Source organism: Brienomyrus brachyistius, chromosome 23 (assembly GCF_023856365.1).
Source record: "Brienomyrus brachyistius isolate T26 chromosome 23, BBRACH_0.4, whole genome shotgun sequence".
Classification (NCBI taxonomy): Eukaryota; Metazoa; Chordata; class Actinopteri; order Osteoglossiformes; family Mormyridae; genus Brienomyrus; species Brienomyrus brachyistius.
Genome location: NC_064555.1, coordinates 17,975,703 through 17,983,171, shown reverse-complemented (window position 1 = coordinate 17,983,171; position 7,469 = coordinate 17,975,703). Strand labels below are relative to the sequence as shown.

Below are 7,469 nucleotides of genomic sequence, written 5' to 3'. Positions count from 1 at the left end.
GCCAGGAAATTAAATTGGAAGCAGCTTGACCTTAATCAAAAAGTGTACCTTTAATTATCTGCACAATAAGTTCTCTTTAATTAAAATCAAAGTATTTTCTCGCAGAGATTTCATTCAAGTAAACAGTACATGAAATAATTTCGTAACGAGTCCTCGGTAATACAGCCGGTCTCATTTAAACATGTTATGTCGGTTAGTGTAGGGCGGAGGCGGACCAGTCAGTCATGGTGTTGCGCCTTAGGAGCGCTTAATCTGCGCGGTTATCACTTGGAAAAATATATATATCTCGCGGGTATTATTTAATTATTTGAAAAACTCCAACGCTTGATAATAAAACGGTAATAACAGTATTGTGTTGCGACATATCGATTTTTCCGCGTTTTCCTTCCTGCAGCGAGCCTTTCCTCGGCATTGTTTAACAGCCAGACATTTAACCTCAGAGCAGATAGTGCCGACAAACGCTCTAGGAATGAGGGCGATAATAAGGCGCCTTACGGGAAGAGGCGACATTATCGGGGCTGTTCAGAGACCTGGCCGCCGCTTTATCTCTTAATCTCCTGTTGCTGGGGGTATGAATGCCGGTGTTTGCGCTGCGCTCCCCACTGCACGGAGGCGTACGGCAGCCGCTTAATCCCCCGACAACGGCCCTTCTCCCAGGTCTCGTTGTCACATTGTCCTTGCTGTTTAATAACTCCGTGTGACCGAATGCGATGATTTAGAAATACCTCCTAAGATAAAGGTCACTCACCAGACAGCGGCCGACAGCAATAGCTGTCTCACCGAATGCGTGCAGACTCGTGTTTCTGGGCGTTGCAAATTCTCTCCGTTTGCATCGCCCAGTTATGTTTAAGTTAAAAAATATTAACGAGGCATTACTGAACGTTTAATCTTGGGTCTTGATCTATTAAACGACAAACTGATAACAGTTGCAATTGATGACATTTTCTGGTAATTACTGTTCAGTCTTGGGTTTCCTTCTCCTAAACATTACTGGCAGTATTACATTTACACAACTGTCCTATTCAGGGGCCTGAAACAACATAAACAGCCACTGTGAGTTGGGTGTATTTCATTTAACTATGAGACCACAGTTGTGACTTTCTTCTTTGGTGGGGTAGCAACCTCTGAGCAGATAAAAGATTACATTTAACAAATTATTGCTTTAATTGAATTAAAAGCTGGGGGGGGGGAGCACAGTGTGTGTGTGTGGGGGGGGGTGTAAGTCAGCAAGGAACTTGGCTGGAAATGAATGATGCAGTAAAAGAGAGTGGATAAGGAGAGACGATGAGGGAGGGAGAGCGAGGGGCTGTTGTCCCGTGATACAACGAGGCCCGGCAGGGAACCTGCAGCCAACCAGAGGTGGCAAATATGACGTCGGGGCTTGAGCCAATAGTGAGATTAATGGGTGTTTATGATTGGATGTTATTGGATTATTGCCTGCAGACTTGGCTTAATTGAGGTTCGAAGGCTTTTTCAGGTTAATGGAGCTGAATGGTTTGTCTTCCAGGTGCCGTTACGGACTGTTGCAGTGCAGTACAATGCAGCGCTTGAGAACTGCACCCAGGGTCTAATCTTATTTGTGACCTGGTCCAGGTATGTTTATACTGGCACAGATGCTTTGGCCTCCACGCTTACTGCTCCACATCTCTGCCCCTCGCCCAACTATTACCTGCGTGTTTATGTCAGTGAGGGGAGGCAGTGTGATAGAATGGGGGAGGGGAGGTAATTCTGAGCGCCCACAACACCATTAACACCATGTGACTACAACCTGACATTTGATCCTTATAACTGATTCCACTGATAAACATAAACGCTTCCCTCCAATTAACCTGGTCACTTTCATGTTATTGTTCTTCAGTTCTGTTCTGTCATCTGATAAACCCAGACTAGTGTGTATATGGAAGCAGACAGTTCAGACTTAATTACACCAGGAGCAGAGAAATGCAGAGTGAACTGGCTGTCTGACTTGTCTGCTGTGGATTTATTTTCAAAGGCAGGGTGGGCTGAGGTGAGCCGGTATCTGCGCCAGCGGTCCGAGCATCTGGGATAATCTACAGCCTGGGTTTGTAAAGGTTGTCATGGCCGCAGTGTTATTTGTGTTGATGCAGTGCTCAGTGTTTCGGGTATTGCTTAACAAGGTGCTGTAATTCTATATATATATTAAAATATATATATACATATACACAGATACAGACAGACACACACAGATATGCAGACAGACACATGCACACAGACACACACAGATACTCAGACAGATACACACAGACACACACACACACAGATATGCAGACAGACACATGCACACGCACACAGACACACACACATACTCAGACAGACACACACACAGATACTCAGATACACACAGACACACACACACATACAGCTCCCTGCTTGTGCACTGGAAGCTACTCGGTGTGCTGCATTACCTCTATTGGTTATACGTGTCTCAAACACACAGCAATGTGAGCCGGGTGCTTAGGGCTCCCTGCTGCTTTACCCTGAAAATGCATCACCTTCCTGTAGCTGGGCCCAGTCCTGCACAGTCTGGGTATTTCTGTGTCTCACCCTAGTCCCGCTAAAGAATCTGCGAAATTGGCAGTGCTGGGGGTGGCTGTTAGTGCAGCACGTGATGGATTCGAAAGCCCAGGCTCCTCGCCTGATGCCGGAAAAGCATGCGACCCCCTCGAATGGAAGTATTTTTGGACGGTGCTTGATCACTTTGGATTTGGATCAGGAGTTAATCTCTATGGTTAAAACATTATACTGTTGGAGCATAGCCTCAGCACTGACTGGCCTGCGCACCCTCAGCACTGACTGGCCTGCGCACCCTCAGCACTGACTGGCCTGCGCACCCTCAGCACTGACTGGCCAGTTCAGCCTCAGCACTGACTGGCCAGTTCAGCCTCAGCACTGACTGGCCTGTGCAAACACAGGACTGACTGGCCTGTGCAGCCTCAGCACTGACTGGCCTGTGCAACCTCTGGACTGACTGGCCTGTGCAGCCTCAACACTGACTGGCCAGTGCAGCCTCAACACTGACTGGCCAGTGCAGCCTCAACACTGACTGGCCAGTGCAGCCTCAACACTGACTGGCCAGTTCAGCCTCAGCACTGACTGGTCTGTGCAACCTCAGGACTGACTGGCCTGTGCAGCCTCAGCACTGACTGGCCTGTGCAGCCTCAACACTGACTGGCCTGTGCAACCTCAGGACTGACTGGCCTGTGCAGCCTCAGCACTGACTGGCCTGTGCATATCTGACCCAAGGCTCTCATCTTTCTCCCCTTCTGCTCCTTCTGTCTCTGCCTCCTCTGGCAAAGGCAGTTAGGAGCAGTCAGCTAATCTCTCCAGTTGTCATACAGGACTCCTGGCCCCATATCTCCTTGTGTGCAGATGACATACTGCTTTGCCTCTCTGATAGCAGACGGGATGTTCCCCAAATGCTGCAAATATTCAGAGATTTTAAGCAAATTTCAGGACACAAAATGAACTGGTGAAAGTCCACTTTAATGCCCTGGTGTAAAAATATTGATAATCATTCCCTACCATCATTTATTGCAGTGAGTGACTCCTTTACCTACTGAGGAGTGAAAATATACACTTCACATTCCAAGATTCACTATGATAACTACAGAAGATCTTTGAGGAAGATCGCTGTAGATCCAAGGAGATGGAGCTGCTTACAAGTTTCAGTGTATGGTAGAATTTCTGTCCTTTGTTTTAGCTTATTCTTTTAGATGTTACGTATTGTGTCTGTCCCAGAATAAACATGCTACACTGGTGCTTGGTCTGGCCGTTCCCAATTTGAACATGTATTCTTATGCCTTTCAGATTAGTGTTGGATTAGATTGGTTCAGTGTTGGATTGAACTGGAGTGTAACGTTCCATGGTGACGTATGGAAGGTCACAGAGTGTGACCTTATGGAGTGCAGCCTTATGTAGGACTGGCTCAAGGAGGGTGGCCTTATGGAGGGATGGCTCAAGGAGGGTGGCCTTACAGAGGGTGGCCTTACGGAGTGCAGGCTCACAGAGGGCGGCCTTATGGAGTGCGGGCTCACGGAAGGCGGCCTTATGGAGTGCGGGCTCACGGAAGGCGGCCTTATGGAGTGCGGGCTCACAGAGGGCGGCCTTATGGAGTGCGGGCTCACAGAGGGCGGCCTTATGGAGTGCGGGCTCACAGAGGGCGGCCTTATGGAGTGCGGGCTCACAGAGGGCGGCCTTATGGAGTGCGGGCTCACAGAGGGCGGCCTTATGGAGTGCGGGCTCACAGAGGGCGGCCTTATGGAGTGCGGGCTCACAGAGGGCGGCCTTATGGAGTGCGGGCTGCTATGTTATGTCAACTAGTCACTGATTTTATATAGTTAACTAGCTGCTCATGCTATGAAACCCTTACCAGTTGCTTCAGTCTAGGAAAGAGAAAAGGGAGGGATGGATTTCCATCCTAATTGGAAAACAGTCTGGGTGAGTTTTAAATCTAACTTCGAAATGACTCACCAGCTGATACACTCTAAAACCATCCCTATAAGCAAAATGAGCCTCATAGCAGTCTAGTCTTTGCTGTGGCTCTGTAGACAGGTTTCTCCATAAGATCTCGGATTGTCCAGTTATTGCAAACTTCTGCACTTCTGCCATCTGTTTGACTGTCTAACTCACTCGTATTGACCTTGTTTCCGACCTTTGCATTATTTACTGAATGATGGTACCTCTTGTAGTGTGGTCTTTGTTGGCTTCACTGCTGCTAAAATAGCTACTATTCACCTTTAGTTAAATCCAGAGACTAACTTGGAGTCTTTTGTATCAGGTCTTTATTGAATATTGATTATTATTGGATATTGTTTCACTGGAAGAAATCACAGTTAAACTGAGCAGCACCAGCCTATACACAGCGGAGTCTCGCACGGGTCTACCCACGGCGGAGTCTCGCACGGGTCTACCCACGGCGGAGTCTCGCACGAGTCTACGCACAGGGGAGTCTCGCACGGGTCTACCCACGGCAGAGTCTAGCACGGGTCTACCCACGGCGGAGTCTCGCACGAGTCTACGCACAGGGGAGTCTCGCACGGGTCTACGCACAGGGGAGTCTCGCACGGGTCTACCCACGGCAGAGTCTAGCACGGGTCTATCCATGGAGGAGTCTCGCACGGGTCTACGCACGGCGGAGTCTCGCACGGGTCTACCCACGGCGGAGTCTCGCACGAGTCTACGCACAGGGGAGTCTCGCACGGGTCCTCCAAGAGCTATTCAGAATAACCTGTAAACTGTCAGTATTGTAGGGTATGAGGTCCTTTTACACATTAAATGTATGCATCGGAATGCCTATTTATTACGTGCCACAAGTGTCACTGTCACGATCGTCCGGGAAGCGGGCGAACGTGCTGGCAGGCGAGCAGGCGTAAGCAGGGTGAACGGGGATTTATTATATGAACAAGGTGCAGGGAACATCTCACGCTGACAGACATCAATGATGGACGAGGACCACAGGTAAGACCAGGACTTAAAACAGGACAAGACTAATCAAAGTAATCAGACACAGCAGGAGACGATCAGGGAAGTACACGTTGGTAAGCAGGGGGCGTGGCACACACGAGGAGCGGACGGGCCGGGCATGACAGTCACAACCTTTTTTTTAAAAAAAAAAAAAAAAAAATTGTGTTTATGCTCCTGTTTGATGCATTTGTATTGCTTCTCTTCTCTTAAAATCAATAAATCTTATAATCACAAAAAAAAAAGAATTTGACAGCTAAAGCGATTTCCTCAAACCTCTGGAGTACTGTACTTTGGTAAAATACACAGCTGTAACACTTGAAGCTTACTACCGAGAACTTTATATAAGCCACCCGGCAGCATGGTGACTAATGTCACGGCTGTCGGATTTGGCGTTTCGAGGGTCGCTGGCTTAACTTCGCTTCTTTTCATTCTGCTTTAGAGTCAGCTGTTTAAGGAGCACAGTTATAACTATTCAAAAATAAAAGTGTTGGCTAAACAATGAAATAGAAGTCTAGGTTTACTACTACTACTACTACTACTACTAATAGCAATAATAATAATAATAATGTAGCAAAGTGCCAATACAAAGAGACAAAGCTCTTCCGTTATGGTGTGAGTGGGAGAGCTTCCTTTCTGCCTCGTTTGAGGACACTGGAACTTTGAATATTGATTAGATGACTAAACCCCAGATGTATAGAAATACTGCTGCTTATTACACAGTGATCAACCATTACACTGGGAATTCCCACTTTTACATCTCAGCAGTATCAGTAGATTGGGACAGAAACGGCTTCGCTATTAGGCTACATAAAAGCTGTTTCACTTTTTATTTCGGGACAGGCAGATTTTGTGTTTAGAGGGCAAAAAAGTACCCAGATGTTATAATTTATTTGTACGATAACGTTCCTGGTCATGACACGCCTTTTACTGCTCCCTGAGTCCAAATAGAATGGTGCAGGATGGATCCACGGCTGTGCTCATGTCACTCCATAGTAACCACGTGAGACTGCGTTGCCATGGAGACAGCATTGTGAAGTGGCGATCCTAATTATAAGACATTGCCTTTTGAAATGTAAAACAATTCATGTCACAATGGGCTGGAGTTATCCTAGTTGATAATTTAGTCTCATTTTTAAAGCAGAATCTTTCTTGAAGCTTAACAGAGATGACCAGGCATAACACTGAATACCTAAATGCCGACCCTCATTTTTTTACAGCCAAACAACGGTCTGAAAATTGTGCACTTGTATTTAAAGTCTAAAACATTGAGGAAGCGGAAGTTTTTTTTTCTTATCAACAAAGCCTCTTTAAGAGCTTCCAGCTGCCGGGATGCAGCTCTCTGATGCGGTACCACATGTAGTGTCCAGTTCCCTTGTAATCACCCGTGTACCGACTTCTCCGCCGCAGATAAAAGCTTTGTCCACAAAGTCAGAATGACAGAAATGGCGGTGGAGTTTGCCAAACAAAGCCAAAATGAGGCCGCTTGGACACAGCGTCGTCAGCAGATGAAGGAATCTGAGGGTGCTTTACTCTTTCCCTGCAGAGGGAGCGTTGAGCAGACAGCGTAACCTGACAGCGATCCCCCAGCTATTTTGCCATATTTTGGGTAAGATGGCCTGTGTGATGTCAGAAGGAATTGATCGCTGCATCTAGCCAAAAGTCTAACTACCGTACTGTACCTGTCGGGTTAGCGGCCAGTCCAGTAACACCACATGAATTCCTGTTTTTTTTTTTTCCAGGATTACTTCTGAAAACCTTTCATAAATTAATGGTACCCTGATTGGTAACCTGGGGGGGTAAACAATATAGAGTGTAATCTTGACTATATTTGTGCAGGACACAGACGCCTGGGGGGGGGGGGGGGGGGGGGGGCACTCGGAATCCTCTTCACATTATGAAACACACAACGGCACTTGTCTGTAAAACCGGAAAAAAATATTGCAGTTTACTGCCCCCAGTTTGCCAGAAAACGAGCTCCTCAATTG

General features: G+C 47.2%; 1 long non-coding RNA gene across 1 annotated transcript; it reads left to right on the top strand.

Annotated features, from left to right (window-relative positions):
- The first annotated feature begins 885 nt into the window (after nucleotides 1-885).
- LOC125718737 (uncharacterized) lies at nucleotides 886-3,664 on the top strand. The gene is made up of 4 exons (XR_007384917.1): nucleotides 886-948; nucleotides 1,508-1,593; nucleotides 1,994-2,072; nucleotides 3,559-3,664. It is a non-coding gene; the product is annotated as an uncharacterized LOC125718737 (long non-coding RNA).
- The last annotated feature ends 3,805 nt before the right edge of the window (nucleotides 3,665-7,469 follow it).